This window comes from Fringilla coelebs (genome assembly GCF_963513975.1).
Source record: "Fringilla coelebs genome assembly, chromosome: 21".
NCBI lineage: Eukaryota > Metazoa > Chordata > Aves > Passeriformes > Fringillidae > Fringilla > Fringilla coelebs.
The window spans coordinates 1156546-1179683 of NC_140047.1; positions in this window are offsets into that span (position 1 = coordinate 1156546).

Below are 23138 nucleotides of genomic sequence, written 5' to 3' on the forward strand. Positions count from 1 at the left end.
ACAGGGGGGGTGGGAAAACAAGATGGAGGGAGTTGGGGCCTGCCACGTGGCTCTTCTTCCTTCTTCATGTCTTCCATTTTCTGTATGACGTAGATATTTTTGATAGGTTCTTAGTAAAGGTACACTTGGTAATAAAAATAATAAGTATTGGGGACAAAAGATAAATATGGTTTATGTAGTCTTTGTTATAAAAGGATGCGACCGCCCTGTGGGCAGTCAGAGTGCCTTTGGCTGCCTTGCTGGTCAGACCCCAGCTGGGCAACAGAAAAACTTTGTAGATAAGAAATAATAAACAACCTTGAAGACTGAACCTGAGAGTCCAGCCTCGTCCTTTGAAGCCCGGGGAGCGAACCCATCTCACCCTTGTCTGGGCAGAGACAAACAACAGCCAGCCCGGACAGTTTATTGTCTCAAATAATAAGCAGCGCCCTTCTGGGCTGTTGCTGATTTATGGAGTTTTAGACAGTGGGTGCACTGACACTGGAATTTGCATGCACTGTCAATCCTGATAGGATCTGAGCTGGTTACTGTGTAGACTATGGCAGCACTGTTCATTATAGCTGAGGACTTGGGGTTTCAGAAAAGGGGCACAAAATACAAGGAAATCATTTGGGGGTTTTACCTTAAACAACATTCATTTGAAGCAAATGCCATGTGAATGTATTGTAATGTGCAGGTATCTTGGTTTAGGTGAAGCGCCTTGCTTCCCATGGTTTGCAAATAGAAGAATAGTTTTTTTCTTGATACCAAGCATAAATACTTACAAAAATGTGGGTGAGGTGGGTGGAGTGGAGGTTTGACAGACTATATCTAAAGTCTAGAAAGGTGTTCTGTGGTGAAGATCTGTTAAAAGGCATTGATTGTAAGAAGTGGCAAAATATTTATTGGGGTTTTTCAACTGTCTTTTCAGGGGTTACACTCATGCCTTTCTGCTATCCAGTATATGCTTAGATTAAAATTGCTAAGATGCCATGAACAATGTTATTTTAGCAAAAATTTTTTTAACTGGATAAAAAGTGTATTCAAGTCACAGTTTCTAGTAATATCTTTCAGATCTTGGCCTTACTGTGGATGTTCAGTGAGCTCAGATGATTTTATTTGTTCCCGGCTGATTCTCTTATTTTGCTGATTCTGTGTACTCCATTGTGTTCTACACAGAGGAAAGCTGTCTTCTTTAAAAAAGAAATCTGCTTAACTTTTCGTACACACAATAATCACCAAAATATTAATTCTGTTCATGATAAAATAATGCAAAGTCCGGAAAACAGGATTTTGGTTCACTCATGGATAGCTTCTGAACACCTATACATTCTCTATCTTGGTGTCTTGTTAACCTTGTTTCTGAAGTTCTAATTGGCACACTGTAAACAGTTGGTGATGATGGTATTAAATAAACTTTCAAAGTGGCTGGCTAGTAATTGGACTGAGAAAATATGGATTAGATTCACAATAACCTGATAGAAAGATCTTTTATTTTCTGACATGTTTAAGTTTATGAAGATGTTATGTCACATTGTATCTTATCACATTATGTTAATTTAGCACTGTGTAAGATTTTGATGTGATGTGCTTTACCTCATTATAATGTTTTCCAACTTGAGAGAAGTTTGTTACCAAGAGGCAAAGACTTTGGTCATTTGATAAAATTTGACACTAATGGAGTGGCAACATTTTAAAGGCTACCCAAGTAAAATGCAGTGTGTGTCTGTGTTTGTGTGTATACACAACTATATAGTTTGAAAAGTAATTGTAGGAATGGACTTTATGCTTCTCAGTAAGAAAAGTCCCTGTCTATTCTGGTTTCCAGACTGGACCTTAAAACCACTGGTTGATCTTGCCAGACGTCAATAGAGGTCAGGTAAGGGCTCTGAAGACAAAGAGTCAGCTGCTTTGTTTTTCAAGTTTAAGGTAATTTATTCTTTTTTCATGACCTCAGTGTACATATTTTTTGTTTGAGTCATTGGCAACCAGAATTACTTCATGTGAAATTGGCAGGCATATTGCAGGAGTGGCCTTGGGAGCCAGTCCTTATTTGTTTAGTTTTAGCTAATAGCCATGTGTATACACAGTTTAAGAAAAACAACAGTAATTTAAGTGACAGAAAAGGGGAATTAATTCAGAACTTGAAGCAAGAACAGTCCTTTCTTTTGATTATAGTTCTGGTGTCTAAATCTGAATCCAGCATGCCCTGCATCTTTATTAGTGTGCTGTCAGATATCTCAGGGTGAAATTTATCTCCCTTCTTGTTACAGTACCAGCAAAAAGCAGAGCTAGGATAGAGATACTGTATAAAAAAGAAATTATTCTATCTATTATTCTTTTTAGTATAAACCCAGGTCTCTCCTCTTCTTTCTCCAAAAAAACTCCCTCCCTCCTCCTGCATTTTCTGTTGTCATGTTTTTCTTACCTGTAATCCCTCTTGAGACATGAGCAGGCCCTTAGCAGTTGTGTTCCCACACTCAGCAGTCTGAAGTGTGGAGCTGCATGCATTAGATACATACTGCAAAAAGCAGAAAATCTTGCAACAAAAGAGCAGATTTTTGGGAGACAGTATTCAGAAGCAAGGTTATTTTGTTATGTGCTGAGCAACACCATTGTATGAATCAAAGAAAAGTAGGTCCTGTCCTGAGGGATAGATGCTCTCTGAACTCCACTGCTGTAGCACAGACAGTGTTTCCATGGATAAGAGGCACCTAATTTATACTTCCTTTCAGGAATCCAAAAAGGCGCTTCATAGTACTTAACTAAAAAGTTGAAAGGCAAATAAGTAAAAGAGACTTGGTTGCAAAATAGCATCAGGGGAACTTGGATTGGACTGACATTGTGAAACATTTGTGCAGAGCAAAATCTCTTAGTGGATGTTGCTTGTATTTTGGCATTTGTAATCAACTGCTGTGGACTAAAGAACAGCTTTGCTCTTGCCTGCAGACCGTAGAATTACTGGGAAGGAAAAGTTGTACAGGTTGCAAAGCGAATTTTAATGGTTACAGGTGAATAGGACTGTAATGAAGGGATAAAATCTATTGGTCAGAAAAGTGAATTGCGTGTACAGCCAGCAGAGGTTCCCTTTTTTGTGAGATTTAAGCACATCAGCCAACCAACAGGAGTGTGTGTGTCTTCTCTGACAATGGCAGAAGTCTTTAGCCAGTCTTTAATCCAAATGAGGGTTGTGTTAGTTAACACATTAGTGTTGAGCTGGTAGAAGTGGCTGAACTAAATCTGTCCAACAAGACTTGAGGATATGCAAGTATGTGTTTTTTGAGATCTATGTGCTTTCTGAAAGTAGTATCTTATACAATCATGAGTATATTGGGATGCTTCCCTAGAAGGTTGCAATATTATAACAAGAAAATAGAAGCTAAAAAAATTAGAATTGTTGTAGAATTAATGTTTCCTGTTATCACCATAGACACAAATCACTTGAACACTAAGAAATTCAGTCTTAGAACTTTTTCCCTTCCTATCCTCCCCGTGTTTGCTTCATGCCCATCATCTTGCTAATCCCAGATATTTTCCTTTACCTTTTAGAGAAAATGACAGTAAGGACTATTTTGCTAGCTTTTTTCTTTCATTATGCTGTCTTTCTCAGTTTGTTCATATCATTATTTTCTCCCTAACTTGATCTGTGTGAGACAGCTGAGCTCAGAGGATACTCAAAGTGCAAAATTAATGGCAAATTATTAGTCAGCACAACTGAGTCTGGAGTCAGTAATAATCAGGGGAAAAAGAAACTGGGTACCTACAGGGAAACAGAAGTCTTTTAGTGCTCAATTGCTGGTCAATGCCAAGAGCAGCCAGTAAAAGGGGATAGTAAACATTTTTTTAATTTCATTTTTTAAAAAAAAATTTTAATATTCAATTTAATGTTGAATTTAATTTTTTTAATTAAAATATAATCTAAATTAAGCCATAGCATTTACAAGGGAAAATAAGGCAATCTAACTATAGTTTTTTAGGTGAATTCATAGTATATATAGGGTTGAACTTGGAAAATTACATACTTATGTTGACGAGATGGTAATAAGCGGTAAAAATAAAACTTGTGGTAGATCTAAAGTTCCTCATGGAATGTAGCATTTGAAGAACATAATGCTAGTGGTCTAAGTTTGCCTCTCTGTTCATGATCTTGCCTTCTCCTTACAATATCTTATACTTGATGATTCTAACATGAGCCTGAAAACTGCACTACAAAGACAGGGATGCTGAGGGAGGGATTTGTGTCAAATGTTATGCCTAAGTTGTTTCACCACCATTTTAACTAATTCTTGTCTTGTCAGGTTTTAGGTTTTCTTAGTTCATATTTTCTGTCCTTTTAGATAAATGTATTTTCTGCCTTTTTGAAATGGAGGACTGGTCTTTTGTTACAGTTTGGGACTGACCTCTAGGGAAACTATGCCCTGGATAGATGCTCTTTCTGCTCTCTGTATACTTGGCAATGTTTCATACCAGAGGTCACAGCTGCAGCCAGGTTTTTGGTCACCAAGAGGATGTCCCCAGTTTGTGCAAGCAGCACTGTCAATATTGGTTTTAAGTGTTACTTAATGTGAGACCCTGATTTCAACTCTAAGTCCAAGAGCTCCTTTTCTCAATGAATTTGTGTCATGAAAACAGAATGCACTGCTGAGGTGAATTCCATGTTCTGTTATCTAATACAGTCTTCTTATTTTCACCTGAATCCAGGTTCCCTTAGGTTGGTTAGGTAAAACTTGCCCACACAGTTAAGTGTCTTGTTAACGTATGGTCCTATGGAGCATATTTCTTTAATGGAATTACACCTGTCTTAGAAAGTCACCCCTGAACTCCTGTGAACCTTTTAGAGTGGGCATTAACTTGATTAATGGTGTCAAAAGGTTTAGAGGGGTCCAGAAGGCTGAGAGTGGTGCTTGCTTATGATCTGTTGATGTGAGGAGGCCATCTGGTAATCCTTTGTCTGCCCAGAGCCTGGCCTGAATCCAGGCTTTAGGACAGAACACTGGATTTAGCTGTGAGCCCTTCATTAGCTCTTAGCTTGTTTTCCAATGACCTTTAATCAAAATGATATTAAGTAGCAGTTTGGCTGTGATCCATGTATTCTTGTTGCTTTTTATGAAGGAAAACTCTCACTTCTTGGAAATACGTTTTTGAAGGATGAAAGTAAAATTTCCTCTCCAAATCAGACATTCGCAGTTGTGAAGAGCTAGAAGGGAAAGGCAGATATTATCTTGTTAGATGCATGCTCTGAGTCCATGCTCTGAGTCCAGCGCTGTGGGCTTAGGACCTTTCTGAGCCTAAAGTGATGTCTTGGACTTTTCCCACTGAATTTTTCCATTTCTTTTTGAGCCACTGTACATCTACAAGCACTTTCACAGTAGAACTCTATATTCTGGAAATAAGTTTGTTCCTGCAAATTTTATACAACTCTTGGTTCTTATTTTGAAACAGAGAACAATAATTTCTTCTCATGTTCTGTACATTACTCAACACTTCAGTCTGTGAATTGAAAATGTTTTTCCTGTTGTCTCTGAACTTTCTATTGACAGAGAAGAATTAATGTCTCACGTAATCTACACACTTTGCATTTTGCATGCTCAGAGAAAGGCAATATAATGTCTTATTTTTGATCTAGGCTGATGATAGGTGAAAAATTTCACGGGCAGAATAAAGCAACGTATCAAAGGTTTTTGATGTCATGCCTTAAAAATGTCTTTGCTTGTTCTGGCCTTGGCACCTGCACAGATGACAATGACAACTGTGCCTAAGGCTTTGGCACCACCTCTCCAAACAGTGAATCATCCGGAGGGGGCAGTGCTCCCTTTCTTCTTCCGATGCAGCAGCCGCTTCGGGTGACTTAATGTCTTTTACGCTTCTGTCAGGGCAGCCTGCGGTGGCGGTGGGGCCGTCAGCTCCGGCTGTGCCACCTGCTGCCCTGTCTCCGGCTGTGGCGGTGCCGGCAGGTGGTTTGCCTGTGTCCCAGCCTGTCACTGTCCCTTTGGGTTTGCAGCCCGTGACTGGTTTTTCGGATCCGGGCCCCTTTGCTAGTGTGCCACCTCAGGTCACCTGCTGGGCACCCTTTTCATTCTGGGGTGGGGACTCAGACAGCGATGATGACCGGCAGACGGTCCCTTGGCAAGGGTATGCCGTGGTGGGGGAGCGCCGGCAGCGGCAGGAGGAAGCAGTGTCTGCTCGTCATCTTTGGACGCTTCCTCCCTGTAGGGTGACTGTGCGCCCCAACAATCCCGCCAGCTTTTGGGACGCGGTTAAGACACGGGTCTCGGAGGCTGAGGATGAGGGTCTGTTGAGGGGGCAGGAAGGTCATGGTCAATGGCTGGTGACGGCATGCCCGCTTCGGGGGTAGAGGCTCTGGGGTTTGGGGGGGCCAGGTTTCGCCGCATGGTGCTATGCAGGCTCATCCTGTGTTCAAGGCTATCCCGAATTCGGGGCAAACCAACAAGCACGGGGTGATTGCCTGGAGGGTGATTCAGGAACTGCAGAGTGAGGTTGCAAGGCACGGCCTTGGTTCGGAGGAGGTCATGCAGTCTCTCTGAATCATAGCCACTGACCTGCTCTGTCTGTTTGACATCAGGCATCTTGCTCAGGTGCTTTTTTGGCCTCTGCAATTTGCGGTGTTTTGACAGAGGGTGCTGCAAAGGTTGCAGCGAGTAACAGGATTATGCGCCCAGAGGATCCTAGGCATGGCGTGGGGGTGGATGCTCTGCTTGGGGAGGATACCTACTCCCATCCTGATTTCCAGGCTACCTGGGATGCTGCTGTTCTCAGCAGTGTCAGTCTCTGGGGTTTGCTGCATTGGTGAAAACCATTGAGGTGGCCTCCCCGAGGCCCAACCTTGCTGACATAAGGTAGAAGCCAGGCGAGCCTTTCGTGCCATTTGTCGAGAGGCTGATTGCTGCTTTGGAGAAGCAGATTGAGGAGCCTGGACTCAGGGAGCCCCTTTTGAAATGCTTGGCCCAGAACCATTCAAACTCTGAATGCTGGAAGATCATAAATTCTCTTCCGGGGGATCCTTCAGTGGTAGACATGGCCAGGGCATGTACGATGATGAGTGGTGGGGATCCTGAGGTGTCCACTCTGGCAGTTGCGGAGGTGCCCTTAGGGGGCGGACACAAGAAAAAGAATAAGAATAAGGGCAAGAAGCAGCAGGCTGTGCCAAAGGCAGCAGGTACAGGTGCCGAATTCTTGTGCACCAGATGCCTTAAGGCAGATCACCTTGCCAGTCAGTGCAGATCGAAATTTGGTGCAAATGGCCAGCCTTTGGCAGACTCAGGATACGGGAGGAAGAGCGCAAAGAGAAATTGTGCCTCAACCAAAGTGATTCCTCAAAGCTCGGTGCCAGCCCAGGTCTGCCTGGCCAGCTCACAGGCAACGCCCATGGCTCCGCTGGAGTGGATGTGTGTACCACTGGCACAGTCATCCTAGACTCTGATGGTGAGCATAGGGTTCCCTTAGACATCCTCGGTCCTCTAGAACAAGGTGTGGGTGTGTTGTTAGTGGGGAGATCTAATGTCACCCACAAAGGGATGTTTGTTCCCCCTGGAGGTGTTGACTCTGCCTTGGCGGGTCAGAGTTTTGCTACCGTTTTCACGGTCTCTCCCCCGTCACCATTCCAGCAGGGACTCGGATTGTTCACCTTGTGTTTTTTTAGTCATTTGTTCCCAGGACTGCCTCACAGACTCATGGGACTGGTGGCTGTGGATCCAAAGTGTTGTAATGTGTTTTTATTTTGCATGTTGTTGTTTGATTTGTCCTTTTGGGGTTTTTTCTCCTCCCCCCTTCCCCCCAGACCTGCCTTTGTTATTCAATTGAGCCAGGTGTCTTATCTCTTTGCTACTTTTCTGCTGAGTTTCAAACCCCTTCGTCCCACTCCCACGTCCAGCTGTTAAGCTGTTAACCCCTCCTGTCACAAGCAGTTTTTTTCCCTTGTTTCCCTTGCCCTTGTGTTCCACCCACAGTTCTTACATTGTATCCTCCCTTGAGACCTGCCCCCCCTTTATAAGTTGTTGCTTGCCCCCAGCTCATTGCCTGGGACCCCGAGACTCGGGGAGTGTAACATCAAATAAAGGAACCCATGCCACCCAGGCCCGTGATGCTGCTGTCCTTTGTCCACGCTGCACCTCCACTGGTAGCTGGAATTCTGTGGAGCCCCAGGAAAGGGGGACTGTCACCCCCCCACTGTCACCATCTAGCCGGGGTGTGCGACAGTTGGTGTCACCAATGTGGGGCACCGCCTATGACTCTAAGAGGAGCTGAGCAGCAAATTTAAAAGGCTCCTGGACTCTCGACCGCCCCTCCCGGTGTTCGGGCGCTTACCCAGAGGCAGAGAGAGAAAGCTCACCAGAAGACCCTGAGCAGACAGCAGCAGAGATCTTTGTGGCCGCTGCAAGCAGGAGAAGGTGCTCACACTGGGACAGGCACACCAGGGGCCCACAGCAGCCGCGCCCAGGGCTTCAGGGATGAGCCCTGAAGCACCGGGAACACCCGAGTCCCTGGCACTGGTGAGCCGAGAAAGAAAAAGTCCCCAGCCTACCAGTAACCATCAGACCCATTTTGTGAGTTCTGGTACAGAGAGGGACAGGTGCAGGCAGATTGCCAGTCAGATGGAAGACCAGACACCCGAACTCAGAGGGTAAGCAAGTCAGAGTGGGGTTTTCTTTGTTTTCTTTGGTTTTATTTTTCTTCCTCGGCAGGTGGGATTTGTTCCTGAGGGCTGTCGGCCGAGCCCGCAGGGACCTCCACGGGGTGATTCCCATCCTTCACTTATCAGAGAGGTGTTCCATCTGCTCTGTTTTTTCCTCCTCCAAGTCAGGGCTCTCCCCCAGAGACCTGGGGCATCTCTTGAAGGGGAGAGAGCAGAGAACACCAGAGCGGGGCAAAAAGTTTTTCCATCAAGTAGCAGCACGTTTAAATTCCTATACCCTCTGTCCCTCAGACTTCCTGAAGCCCTTCCCTGTCCTCCCTTGGAGCCAGTGTTGGCTGCGCTGCTCCGAGTGCCTGGCTGGACACTGTTCAGACCTCACTAGGAACTGCAGTATACCGAGAACCCTCCCACCCTTTTTTGTCCAAGATGGTGATGGCCAGGCCGCTTGGACCATGCTTTCCCTCACAGCCCTTCTTTTCTGGTCCCAATCCTGCCCCCAGCCCACCCCTTCTGCAAGGGTCACCACCCACAATATGGGTGCTAGGCCAGTTCCCTTGCAGGGGAGGGGTGGGACAGCAGCAATCCTAATCCTTCTCCCAATCCCTCCTCTGGGGAGAAGAAATGCCCCTCGTCCTGGAGGGGCTCTCTCTCCCTTGGGGAGGGGGCTGGAAACCCAGATCCAGAAACCGCTGCCTTGCCCCAACCCCAAGACGGCGGTGCCGGGATCCGTTCCCACACCTACTCCCCTTGTCACCTGTAGCAGTCATCAATTTGTTGTAACATTTTATGTCAATTAGACCTAATTTAGATTTGATTGACATTTAATTTTTATAAAGATTTTTCTTGAAAAATTAGACCTTTTAAGCCTTTGAGAAAGCCATTCTAAATTATAGGTTTTTAAGCTTTGATTAAAAAAAAAGAGAGAGAGACAGTCTAAACAAAATAGTGTTTATCATTTTTTAGTGATTTTTTACATGCTTTTAATAATTCAAGTGTTTTAACCTTTTAATTGTAAAAGTGACTGCTCAGGTTCCCTGTCCATCTCCCTGTTCATTCCATACCCAGTTTCCCTTTTAATCTTTATATTACTATGAATTGGCAGAGACATTAATATCAATTTGGTTTATATTTTTACAAGTTTGATGAGTTTAAAAATTAAGTTGTAGAAATTGCCTTTATATCCTGAGCATCACCTTTCTTGCAAAGGGCCCTGCAGAAAGGCCATTCTCATGGTTGTGATAATAAAAGGTGAACTTAAAAATTAAGTGTTACATTTTTAAATTGAACATCTATAACAGTTAATCCTTTTAGTAGAAAGCTGTTAATTTGAAGAGCTGCCAATTTCATTTCAAGTTAAAAAATATTTTTAAGATTTTTGAACAGCATGTTTTTATAAAAATGAAATTATTAATTTGATTAAATTTGTAAAAAATTTAATTATTAAACATGTTTTAAATTTTGAAAAATTATATCTTCCCTTAATCCCAAAATGAAAATATAATATGCTTTATTAAATTTGATTTAGTTATTAATTAAGCAGTTTTCTCATCCCAAACTTATGTTTTTATATTGTTTTTAAAACAATTGCCTGTCATATTTGGAGTAATTTTGAAATTAACCCAGTTGTTGAGTTATATATTATAGAAAGAACTTAATAGTGACCATTCACTGAACTGAACTCTTTGAAGAAAACGACCTTCAAACTCGATGTTTTCCCAAGAACGAAGAAGATAATTGAAGTTTTTCAGTGCAGCTGAAGATAATTGTCCAGAAAATCAGCCAAGAAAAATGAGCCAAATTAATGTAATGAACACCTCACTGGGTATTATTTGCTTTGTATTAAAAAAATAATTTGTAATTGTATTAACAAAAACAAAAGTTAAGTTGTTAAAAAAATAGTAACCAGGAGCCAGCCTATTTTTAGTCAAATTAATACTATATGTTTTGATTTTAAATCATAAATTCAAGTCAAAATTAAAAGAAAATTAGGAACTGTTTAATTAAAAATGAATTTATTTGTTTTATACATTTAACTCCTGGATACTATGAAAGATTAAGTCTTTTTAAATTTACTGCTTTTAAACTTTTCAGAGCCAATTCTTTTAAGTTAGCTGTAAGAATAATTGACCCCCCAAAGCAGCTTCAAGTTACAGAAAAATTTCAATTAAATTTCTTTTGTAATCAGTTACCTAGAAACTTTACGTTGTTTTGCAAAAGGTTCGTTGACTTATTTACCTAGCAGTTATCAAAATTAGACAGATTTAAATCATTTGTTCCTTTCTCAATAGTTTTAAAAGTTTTTACTTGTTTGTTTCTTCGCTTGTGAAGTACTTACCTTTTGCAAGTCCATTTAAACTTTGACACTTTTCCCCTTACTTTTGTAAAAAAAACCCTGCATATGTTGTAATGTGTTTTTATTTTGCAGGTTGTTGTTTGATTTGTCCTTTTAGGGTTTTTTCTCCTCCCCTCCCCCCCCCACCCCCCCCCACCGTGTTAGAAGGACACAGACCTGCCTTTGTTATTCAATTGAGCCAGGTGTCTTATCTCTTTGCTACTTTTCTGCCAGTTTCAAACCCCTTCCTCCCACTCCCACATCCAGCTGTTAACCCCTCCTGTCCCAAGCAGTTTTTTTCCCTTGTTTCCCTTGCCCTTGTGTTCCACCCACAGTTCTTACATTGTATCCTCCCTTGAGACCTGCCCCCCCTTTATAAGTTGTTGCTTGCCCCCAGCTCATTGCCTGGGACCCCGAGACTCGGGGAGTGTAACATCAAATAAAGGAACTGTGATGCTGCTGTGTCCTTTGTCCACGCTGCGCCTCCACTGGTAGCTGGAATTCTGTGGAGCCCTGGGAAAGGGGGACTGTCACCCCCCCACTGTCACCATCTAGCCGGAGTGTGCGACACAGCAAAAGGTATACCCAATGCTGCCTTTATGGTGGCTGGTGGACAAACCCATCTGGGTTCATCAGTGGCTCCTGGCAGAGGAAGAATTGCTCGCCCTTCGTCAACTGGTACAAGAACAATTGCAGCAGGGACACATCGAGACTTCAATGAGTCCCTAGACTACTCCCATCTTCATGATAAAAAAGAAGTCTGGGAAGTGGAGGTTGTTACAAGACCTCCAGAAAGTCACTGCGGTGATGGAAGGCATAGCAGCCTGGTATGCTCTCACCCACCATGATCCCTGTGGGGTGCAAGATCTTGGACATTGATTTGAAAGATTGTTTCTTTACCATCCCTTTGCATCCAGATGACAAGCTGAAGTTTGCCTTCACAGTGCCTTCAGTCAACAATCCCCAACCTGCTCAGAAGTATCAATGGAAGGTTTTGCCACAGGGCTGTCGCAACAGCCCAATTATTTGCCAATGGTATGTGGCTCAGGCCTTGTCCAGTGTGTGCGATCAGTTTCTGACACGTGTTGTTACCATTATATGGATGACATCCTGGTGGCGGCACCTAACCAGGATGAGTTGCTGAGGATTTGCCCTCAGCTGTTTACTGCCCTGCATGCTTACAGGCTGCAGGTGGCCCTGGAGAAGGTCCAACAGCACCCTCCTTGGAAGTACTTGGGGGTCAAGATTCTTGACCGTACCATTCAGCATCAGGAGGTGCAGTTTTCAGATTCTATTGGGACTTTGAAAGATGCCCAGAAGTGGATGGATGTCATCAGCTGGTTGTGTCCCTACTTGGGACTGGCCAGAGAACAGCTGTCCCTGTTGTATTGATACTGACATGGGACCCTGACCTGAGATCACCTCGAGACTTGGCCCCTGCAGTGCGATGGGCGCTGGAGGGGGTTCAAGAGGGCTGTTTCTGCTTGTCAGGTTCACCAAATAGATCCTTCCATTGATATCACTGTTTTTGTCACCAATCCAGATTTTCATCCTATGGGTATCATTGGCCAGTGGAGTGACAAATGGCCTGATCCCCTTGCATGTTTTGGAATGGGACTTTTTGCCCCACCAGCCAAAGAAGACAGCGCCCTCATTGTATGAGCTAATTGCTTGTTTGATAATCAAATGCTGTCAGTGGTGTTTGCAATTGATGGCTGCCAATCCAGTGGCAATCGTTCTCCCTGTGGCGCAGGAGGATTTTGAATGGAGTCTTGCTGTTAGTGCTCCTTTGCAAAATGCACTGGAGAACTTTTCTGGGCAGATTGCTTATCATATGCCCAGTCATAAATTGCTGCAGTTGGCAAAGAAAACAAGTTTGTTGTTGCGGCCAAAGAACGTCTGGGTGCCAGTCGAAGGGCCTACTGTCTTCACTGACAGTTCGGGGAAAACAGGCAAGGTCATTGTTACCTGGAAGTATGGGTCTGGATGGCAGACACTGGAGGCCCATGTGTCAGGCTCAGTCCAACTGGTTGAATTGAAAGCTGTTGTCATGGCATTCCAGGAATTTTCCCAGGTGCCTCAGAATGTGGTGACTAATTCCGCCTATGTATCAGACATGACCGGTCATTTGGATTGTTTGCTCCTGAAGGAAGTCAATAACGCAGCTTTGTTCCACTTGTTGAAAGCCTTGTGGAGTGCAATTCAGGCCCGGGTCCATCCCTATTATGTCTTACACATTCAGAGTCACACCAATTTGCTGGGTTTCATAGAGGAAGGTAATGCCAGGGCTGTCAGGTTGGCTAACCCTTCTTGGCTGGTGCCTCAGCCTGATGTGATTGCGCAAGCCAAAGCGTCACATGATATTTTCCATCAAAGTGCACATATGCTGCAAAACCAGTTTCATTTGACACCAACTGAAGCTCATGACATCGTCAGCTCTTGTGCTGACTGCCATGGCTTTGCTGCGCCTTTGCCAGCAGCGGTGAACCGCAGAGGCTTAAAGGCTTCGCAGCTTTGGCAGACAGAAGTCACTCACATTGCTGAATTCAGCTGACTTAAGTATGTGCACATGTCTATTGACACATTCTCCTCTGCCATGTGGGCCTCTCCTCACACTGGGGAAAAGAGTCGCAACGTGATTGCCCATTGGAGGATGGCTTTTGCAGTCTTGGGGATACCTTCCTCTGTGAAAACAGACAATGGCCCTGCCTATGTCTCACAGAAGACGAGGAAATTTGTCTTCTACGCCTGTGGAGAGTGTCACATAAGCTTGCTATTGCACACTCTCCAACGGGCCAGGCCATTGTTGAATGTGCTCATGGTACCTTGAAGCGTGTTCTGAGCAAGCAGAAAAGGGGAATGCCTGGAGAAACGCCACACAGTAGGTTGGAAAAAGCATTGTACACAATCAACCATCTGACAGTGCTACAGAATTCAGAAAATCTCATCATTCTGAATCACTTTCTTTCAGTGTGGTCATTGGATGAGGCACACCTGCCTCGAGCAAAGGTCCAGATATGGGATCTTCCCACCAATAGGTGGGGGGGCCCGTATGACCTTATCACTTGGGGTCGTGGGTATGCACGTGTCGCCACAGATACTGGAGGGCAATGGGTACCTGCGAAGTGTGTCCGCCCTGACTTGCGACATCAGAACTGGAATGTGGCCAACGAGCAACTTTTGAATGACGACCAAGATGGCAGCCAAGATGACAACCATCCATCAGATGGCCCTTCCACGAGCAGGGACTGAATTCCATCCTGCTTTCTGAAAAGGACTGTTTTTGAACTGATAATGTGTTTTATAAAAGACGATCACAAGACCCGATCTCTCTGGCCATTTCAATCGGCATCCGATGAAGAGACGGACCTCTGGAGCCATGTTTGTTCTCCTTTCTGCAAGGGGCCCTGCAGAGGACTAAAAACATCGCATCCATTTTTAAACAAAAAAAAAGGGACCTATGGATGCCATGGGACAGAGAGAGAGAGAAATGGCGAGCATTTCTCACAGTGGCTTGTGAGAAATTTTAAGGAGTTGGAAAGATGTGCTAACTCGTTGAGTATAAATGACTTGCAGGTAGTGTTTTTCTACTTTGTTTTTCTGTTCCTCTCAAGGACAGTGTGTGAGGAAGATGTTTTTGTTATTTAGCCAATAGAACAGAACCTATTGTACCACTCTATAAAAACCGCGCGGTCTTTTGAATAAAGCCTTCTTTGCCTTTTCTACGATCCTGCCTCTTGCCTGTTCCTGTCTCAATCTCAGCGCAAGAGCGACAATCAAATGAAGTCCAGTCTAATAATTTATGGAACAGCAACTTCTAGAAATTAATAAACACTTAGAAGTCATGGAAAGTGGCCAAATTAGCAAATATCCCAAGGCTGTGGTGTTTGAATATTGGATTTCAATGAGATGAACCACTCACCTGACAGGTGACAGCCATGCTGTGGCACAGTTGCATCTTCCCTGGATGGAATTTTCCAAATAATCTTGTTATGGATCCCATTTCTCTTCCTCTGAAAGGAAAATGACAATAACAACCAATAATAAAAAATAAAGGGTCACATGTTATGAACAGACCACATATAAAATATTACATTTATAGAGGCTCAGTTAACTTGGGTAAAATATTAGAAACTGTTGTAGTGTGTTGCAATCTCCTGTTTCAGACTCCTCAAACCTTTCCCAGGTAGCAATACCTTCTCTGTTCCCCTCCCCCTTTCTCTTCCTAAGTGATGTCCATCAAGCTTAACATTCCAGCAAGGGCGTCGTGTGATTGGCAGAAGTTCAAAAGATGCCTCTTAGCCCTGGGGTCATTGGCCTGTCTAAGTGTCATTGTCCCCTGAGACTCGCCCTCTCCCACCTGGTTGGTAGCTCACCTATCCTCTCCCTTCCCCCTCCCCCTGGGCTTAAAAGGACCTGGGACCATGCAGCCGGGATTCTACTGTAGCTGTTACCAAGATTCAGAGATCTGGAATAAAGCTCTGGACCGAACCCTGCGGTAGAATCCTCTCCTTTCGTCTTCACCTAGCCTAAGGACTTTCACCCGAGGTAAAGCTGAGTTCCTACCAGCCTGGACTTGTTCTCAGTGTCTAGCTGCAACTCCTAGCTAGCCAGAGGGATCTTTGTGGTGAAAAACCACAGCTGCTGCCTTTGGCCGAGCAGCGAGGGCCGGACAAGCCCAGACACGTTCCATCCGGTAATATTGGAATATTATTTCCAATAAGAAACTAATTAGGAAAACTGGTTGTCATTCTCAGGTTTGTTCATGTTGTGGATAAGAAGTTCAGGTGTGTTTTTGAAGATGCTGAAGAGCTGGATATTGCTTGTTTTCATATTTGGATATGATATCTCCCCTACCAGAGGACTACCTGGTTTTGTCTTCCCTAAACACATCACAGACTTAAATAAACCAGAAACATCCATAAATGGACAGCTCTGGCTCTTGCATCATGACCATAAAAACTATTTATGCAGCTTTTAAAATAAAAGTAATTATGTAAGAAGAATCCTAGAGGTCTTTCATTCAACCAGAACTTGTCTTACATGGTTTTATGCAAGGATCACATTCATGGGAAAACCCCACCCCAATAAGTGAGGTTAAGCAGGTACGAAAAATAATAAAATGATGACCCTGAAGCAGTTTATATGGCTCTTTGGAGCCAGCAGTTATCTGGATGACCTCCAACCTTCACTACAGCAATACTGTAGCTGTGGTGAAACCCATAGGAACCAGTTTGGCTCCCTCAGCCTAAAGGACAACTCAACTGAGCAGTGCCGGAAGAGTTCATGCTGCTTGTTAACCCCCCAGTAATTAATATTTCCTGCCTTGCAGAGAAGCACCTGTATCATTCCATGCACGTTTTACTTTATAGACCTTATACTAGTCGGTACCCCAGAAAAGAACTGAAATTCTGCTCCAAGAAAAAGCTCCAACACCTCTTTTGTGTGTTTTATGGAAACACTCCACCCTTGTTCCCCACCTTTTCAGTTCAGTTCTCTCCTGGTGCATTTTGCCCCTTTCCTGTCACAAGTCATGTCACACCTTTAATCACCTTCACTGTCCTTTGGAAACCTTCCCGATTCACTAACACTCTTTAACCCAATGGAAATAAACTTGTGGAATATTTTGGGTTAAAGTTCCAGAACAGAATCCTTTTCAGGATTTTGTCAGCTTTGGTTTCACTTGTGCCTTTAATGTTCAGTAGCTCCTTCTCTGGTGCATAAGCCACCGTCTCCACCATGTGAAATCCAGCTTTTTACAGCTTCTTCACATCCTTGGCATTTATACCACATTGCTGGGAAGGAGTGGGAAAAAAGGACATGTGTTGGTGGTTTTGGATTGTTTTGGGTTTTGGGGTTTTTTTTGACAGAACACAAGTAAGAATGTAGCAACAGAGTTTTCAAATACACCTTGTTTGAAATGAAAAAGGTTGGATATTAGAAGGGAATGTTTTCCCTTCACCATGAAGGGGCCCTGGCATAGGGCGCCCAGAGAAGCTGTGGCTGCTCCATCCCTTGGCAGTGTCCAAGAACAGGTTGGAGGGGGCTTGGAGCAACCTGGTCTAGTGAAATGCGTCTCTGGCCATGGCAGTTGGGCAGAAGAGAATGAGCTTTTAAGGTTCCTTCCAAGCCAAACCATTCAGGGACTCCATGGTTCCAACCAGAGGAGCCAGCAGCACCTCTACCCAGCGGCGGTCTGGAATTGCCTACGTTCTTTGCACAGAGTCCCCACACCTGGCCCAATTCCAGCCCTTTGTTTAATGGCCCTCACGGCCCTTCTCCCTCCCCGCTCTTCGGGCTCCTGCAGCCACTCCGCAGGCGGGGTCGCGGAGCGGAGCTGCCTCGTTCGCCCACACCCCGCACTAAGGAGGAGCCGGGGGAGCCTCGAGGAGGCCTCGGGACACCCGGCCACCCTGGGCCAGCCCATCTCACTCCGGCCCCGCTCCGGCCGCTCAGACGGTCCCGCTGCCGCCTCTCGTGACCCCACCAGGCTGCGCTCCGCTCCCGCCTTCGCTCGGGAGCGCGCGTGTGCGCGTGTGCGTGGGCAGGGCGGGAGTGCGGGGAGCACTGGGAATGGGATGGGAACGGGCTCCGGGGGCTCGGCCCTCAGGCTGCCCGGCCCTTGCTTTTAATTCTCCCCTCCCCTCCCCTCCCCTCCCCTCCCCTCCCCTCCCCTCCCCTCCCCTCCCCTCCCCTCCCCTCCCCTCCCCTCCCCTCCCCTCCCCTCCCCTCCCCTCCCCTCCCCTCCCCTCCCCTCCCCTCCCCTCCCCTCCCCTCCCCCCTCCCTTTACCCAGTGCAGCACTGCAGCTGGGATTCCAGCTACCGTATAAGCTGTGAGAAGCAGTGAAGAAACCTGGACCTTACAGATAAATCAGCGACACTCATTCAGCCCTCGCAGTGCCGGAGGATGCTCCTGGGACGGAGCTGGCCCGGCGCTGGCAGCCGTCACCCGCGCGCCTCCCACCCGCCCCCGGAGCTGCTGACCCCGCCACCCGTACCCCCTCTTAGGCTCCTCTTTTCCTCTCTGCTGGGATGAACTCCCTAGGCAATGCCATTTCCAGCAGCCTGGTGTGCTGGAAAAAGGAGGAGAGGAAGAGGAAATGTGGTGCCAGAGCTGTGTCCCATCAGGTTGTGTTTCCGTATGGGGACAGAGATCTGAGCCTCTGGGCCGAGGTGAAATTGCTGAGTGCTTGGATGAGCAATCCAGGGAACAGGGAACTCAGGATTGCAGGTGCTGATGGAACCATTGCCTTATCTTTGCTTAGTTTATGTCTGTGAGAAGTGAGATTTGGGCTGGAGAGGTGCTGTTGCGAACAAGGAATGGAGTAAATCCACTTTGGGGATACACAGTAAAGGACTGAGTTGCAGTGAGTTGCAGGGAAGGAGAGTGTTTATAAACTGTATCAATATTCCCAGTAAACTGGGGCTGCAGCAGGGTTTGTTCTGGGCCGGTGAGGATGAGTCATAAACCACTTAACAAACCCCAATGGCTATGGATGTTTGAAACACTTCCACAGAAAGGCAAAGCAGTAATGATCCCAGAGGAAAAATTATAGGTGATTGCTTACGATCCATGGGGAATTTCCTTTGGAATTATCAATCAGAGAGTGTATTGAAGCAGAGCACATCTTTAGGCTCTTTTTCTGGTCTGTAATCTCCTCTCAAACTTAAGAGTTTTGTGTGCTCCTGTGGGTGATTGGAGAGACAGGGACTCCATGGTTTGCATGCATAAAGCCAATTTATTCATTCCAAAAGCTCAGTATATATATTTTTTCACTAAAAATAACAGTAATCACAACATTTATGTTTCTTAGTAATATTGCTTAATTATAGCTTTGCACAGACTCATACAGGGATGTACAGTCTTTCATTATTTCTCTCAAACAAAACATACCAATCACACCATTATCTTTTGCTTTCCCCTTTGGGGTTCTGCTTTGTGTTGCCAAGGCTTGTGGCCTACCAGGGTATCTAGCTTTGGGGCAAATTTGGGAGAAAACTTCTAAAGGGGTTCTTCTAGAAAATAGATTTAAGCAGGCCTTTCTTAATTGGTTTTGGAAAATATTTTTTTGGAGAACAGCGGAAAAAAAATTGTCTCTTTAACAGGCAAAGCATTCACTAGCACAAAAATTTAACAACTTTATTAAACAATAAAACCTCTTGCTCTCTAAAAGAGATGACAAACTCAGAAAATCTCTTTTATGGGCTGTAGCTTGGCTTATTCAGTCTCTTATTAGTCTTTTTGGTGCTGGAAATGCCGCGGCCCAGACCTGGCCTGGTGGGCCACAGGTGTGAGCTGCTGGTGCTCTTCTGGTTGTTTAGTCCAGAGCAGATTTAAACAGTTCTAAGAAAAAGAGAAACCACAGTCCTGGGAACTTTTCTGCCTTAGCTAGCTAGGAACTAACTAAAAGCAACAAAGGAGAGCTCTGTCCCACTGTCTGTCTGTCTGCAGACAAGGAAGTCCAGGAGCCAGAATGTGGATGAATGAGTGCAGTTTCTGAAAACAAACTGTGTGCTTCTTCTCTCCCCCTCCCTTTGCTCTCAGAACCAGTAGTGCTTAAAGGTGCAAAACTTATTTTTTGGCTAAACAGACATATACAATCATCATAAAGGCACCCTAGGACACAGGATTAACAAGTCTATGTCAGTTACAAGCTGAGCAGTACTTTCAGTCCTGCTTTCTAGCTGTATTCCCACATGCCCCCATTAAGGCAGCACTGTGTTTTCAGTTTGAAATTTGGGGTGGTTTTGTTTCTTTGGGGTTTCAGGTTTTTACCCAAGTGAATCAGGCCTCCCTTAAATACTCTGTGTTGTTCTACATGGCTTCTTTGGTTATGGGTCAGAGAGAAAGAAGGGAAATGACTTTTTATTATCGTCAAATTTTTCCAGACAGAAGTGGGATGTCGTCTTGCCCCTCCCCAAAGCACTGCAGGCACATGGGAATCACTCAGTTCTGGCCCAGTTCTCTGAGAAATAACAGCATCTGGGAGGTTTAAGTGCTGGTAACAACTCTCTTGTCTCCTGGTTGCAAAGGTTCGGTCCTACAGTCCCAGACTGGTGAGGGAGAAAAGGAACTTGTGCTATTAATGGAAAAGCTTCTGTCATTCCTTGTGCAGTCTTTTGGTCCTGTGGTCTGTGTGACTGTCTGGTATCTTTCCAACAAGACTTGTTAGAGATTTAGATTTAGGAATTTAATTTGGGTCTGTTCACTACAAAATCTTGCCAAGCCTGAAGGCCTGGGGTGATGACTGCTCTCAGCAAAGGTACTTTATTAATCATCTCTCAGATTTCCCTCAGTGCTGTGGAGGGAAAGGCAAGGGTTTGGATCAGGAATTCTGAAAGCAGGGCCTGTGTGACCCTTGGCTTCCTCTGTTTGTGTGTCAGCAAGCCAGGACTGGGACAAGGAAGGACTCGTGCTGGAGCTGTTGCCCTTTGGAGTAATTTTAAAGGTCTGATCCTAGAACGTTTTGGGGGCTGTTTCCAGAGATGCATTTGTAGCTAGATCTCGCTCCAAGTGCAGCAGCCCAGAGGAGGGTTCTGACCTCTTCAGACTTCTGCTCAGCAAGGCTGTGGCTGTCACTGGCTCAGATTGGGACTGAGGCAGATTTTCCAGAGAACTGGAGATCAATAAGGACTGGTGCTCTGGAAAGCAGGGGCCTGCAGGGATTGTTTTTTGTGAAGCCGAGATGAAATTTCTAAAAGTGACACAAAATTCAAATTCCTGTAGTTTTTGTGGAGGACAGGAGAACTAGATCAGAACTGCCTTTTGTGGTAAGAGGGTCTGTGGAGCTGCATCCCTACATTTGGAGTGATCTGTGTGATTAAAATGAAGTCACAGCCCCAGAGGCTAATGGTTTCTGCTCACTCCTATCCCCAGTTGTCCCCAGCATGTTGCCAATCCAGACTGGTTTCAGACTGTCCGTGCCCTGGTCACAGCAGTCCTGAGTGCCAGGGACACAGAGAGAGCCCTGGCCAATGCCCCTTAAATAGAAATGAGGTTTCCTAGACTTTGTGTTCAAGAACTACTCTGTGCTTGCTTAAGTTTTAAAATTTTGAGTATATTTTGGATGCATAATCACTTAATTCTGCCTCCAGGGAGAGGGATTCTCCTCACCCCTATTTACAGATTGTTCTATGGAAAAGCACATAACTTTATGTATGGAAATTATTTCCAATATATGTCCGGATGGGACTTGCCCGGGCTTGTCTACCCTTTGCTGCTGGGCTGAAAGGTGGCAACTGCAGTGTATTCCCCTCAGAGACACCTCTGGCTGCTGGAAGGTGCAGCTGGCCCTAGGGACATGCCCAGACAGGCAAAGCTCCGGTGCCCAGACAGGTAAACCTCTGTGCAGATGCTCTAAGGTGAATGGTGAAGGAGTGGATTCTGCTAGAGAGTTCGATCCAGAGTTTATTCCGACAGCAGGCTTCTGAATCTCGTTAGCTTCTAACAGAATGCAGAACCACGTGGTTGCTGGCTCTTTTAAGCCCAGGGAGAGGGGGAGGGGAGAGGCAGGGATCCCACCAACCAGGTGCAGGGTGGGTAGGTCGTAGGTGCAAGGGACACCTGGGTGGGTCAATGGCCCCCAGGGATGCAGGGCATCTTTTGAACTCTGCCAATCACTCGATGCCACTTTGGAATGCCAGGACTGACAGCACCAGCAGGGGTCAGCGGTGGGGAGAAGGAAGGTGATTGACACCTGGGAAAGGACAGAGATAACTGAGACAAACTATGACATCACACTGCTACATCTATGAAGGAAAACAGGAAGTAAAGAGCAACACCCTGTGCTAAATGAGATTATTTTTTTCTTGTGGCCATTTATTTTGTGTTAAACCTGCCTTTCCCAGTGTGCTTTGATTTTTTAGCTATTTGGGAATCATTTCAGACGACTCTTTACAGGGAAAATGAGAAGGTGGGGAGGAGTGACCAACATCCTGGGAAGGGCTGTGGGTGTGCCTGGATCTGGAGCAAATGGTTAGGACCTATCTTCTCCTGTTTGGAGGCAAGATGCGGCAACACCACATTGCAGCGCAGGATCAGTGCCATGGGGAAGGGCTGCACAGCTGCCCTGAGCCACAGCCTCTGCATCAGCAGGGGTGGGTGGGTAGAACTGCAGCCTCCTTTGCTTCCTTCTGTCTGAACAGCTAGGTTTTGTTTGCAGGGCAAGGTGTCTGTCCTTCCTCTTCTCTCCAGTATTTTCTTAATCAGGTGGTACCTGGCTGGGAACCTCTCACATTCTCCCCTCCCCATGCCATCTGTATGAAGTTTCCCAGTCTAGACATCTTTGGTCTGCCACGCCATATATTACAGCCTCTCCTCTCTCTTGAGCAAGCAGAGGGAAGCAAAAGAAATTTTATAGCTTTCCATCTTCCTCACCTGTCATCAACACTGGCAACCCTCACTGTGGGGATGTTTCTAGCAGAAAACATTTCTCCATGTTCCCTTCTGAAGGAGAAAGACCAAAAACAAGATGTTGTTTGATGTGATGCTTGTCAGGTCCCCCAGGCTGGAGGCAGTTCATTAGTATTTGAATGGTTACTCTTAATGAAATTGAATAACCTTCCTGGCAGTCTTGGAAGAACAGATTCAATAGCAAGGTATGAATTAAGAGCAGATGGTGACCCAGTACTGGGAAAAAAAGGAAACATTTAAAAGTTGCTGAAAGAAATATTATTGCTTCAATAAAATGTGTAGCATGTCAGGCTGCAATACCTTGGACGGGTTGGCCAAGGCTGTACATGTGAGACAGGTTTGCCCAGGGAGATAAAATGCTGTATCCTAGCAGCAGATGATGCTAATGCCAGTTCAACAGGAGGGACCGCACACACTGTGACTGACTCTCTCAGTTTGAAGATCATATACAGAGGTCTTTTTCTTGCTAAAAGTAGCTAATTATAAAAACGTACTGACTCTTGGCTTGTAGCAGATATGATGAATAATTTTGTTTGTCAGATTTTTAAAATTTGTGTTGTTAACTCACTCCTACTGTTTTGTGGAAAAGATCAAAAACTCCACAACTCGTGAAAGTTGTAAAGTCGGTATGTTTATTGCAGCGCTGGACGCATGCAGGGATTACTCCCCTCAAAAGGCATGTGTGCCTCTGGGGCGTCCAAGTCCCGTTTTTATCCTTGTCTACAAATACATATGCATACAATTTCACAATAGGTTCATA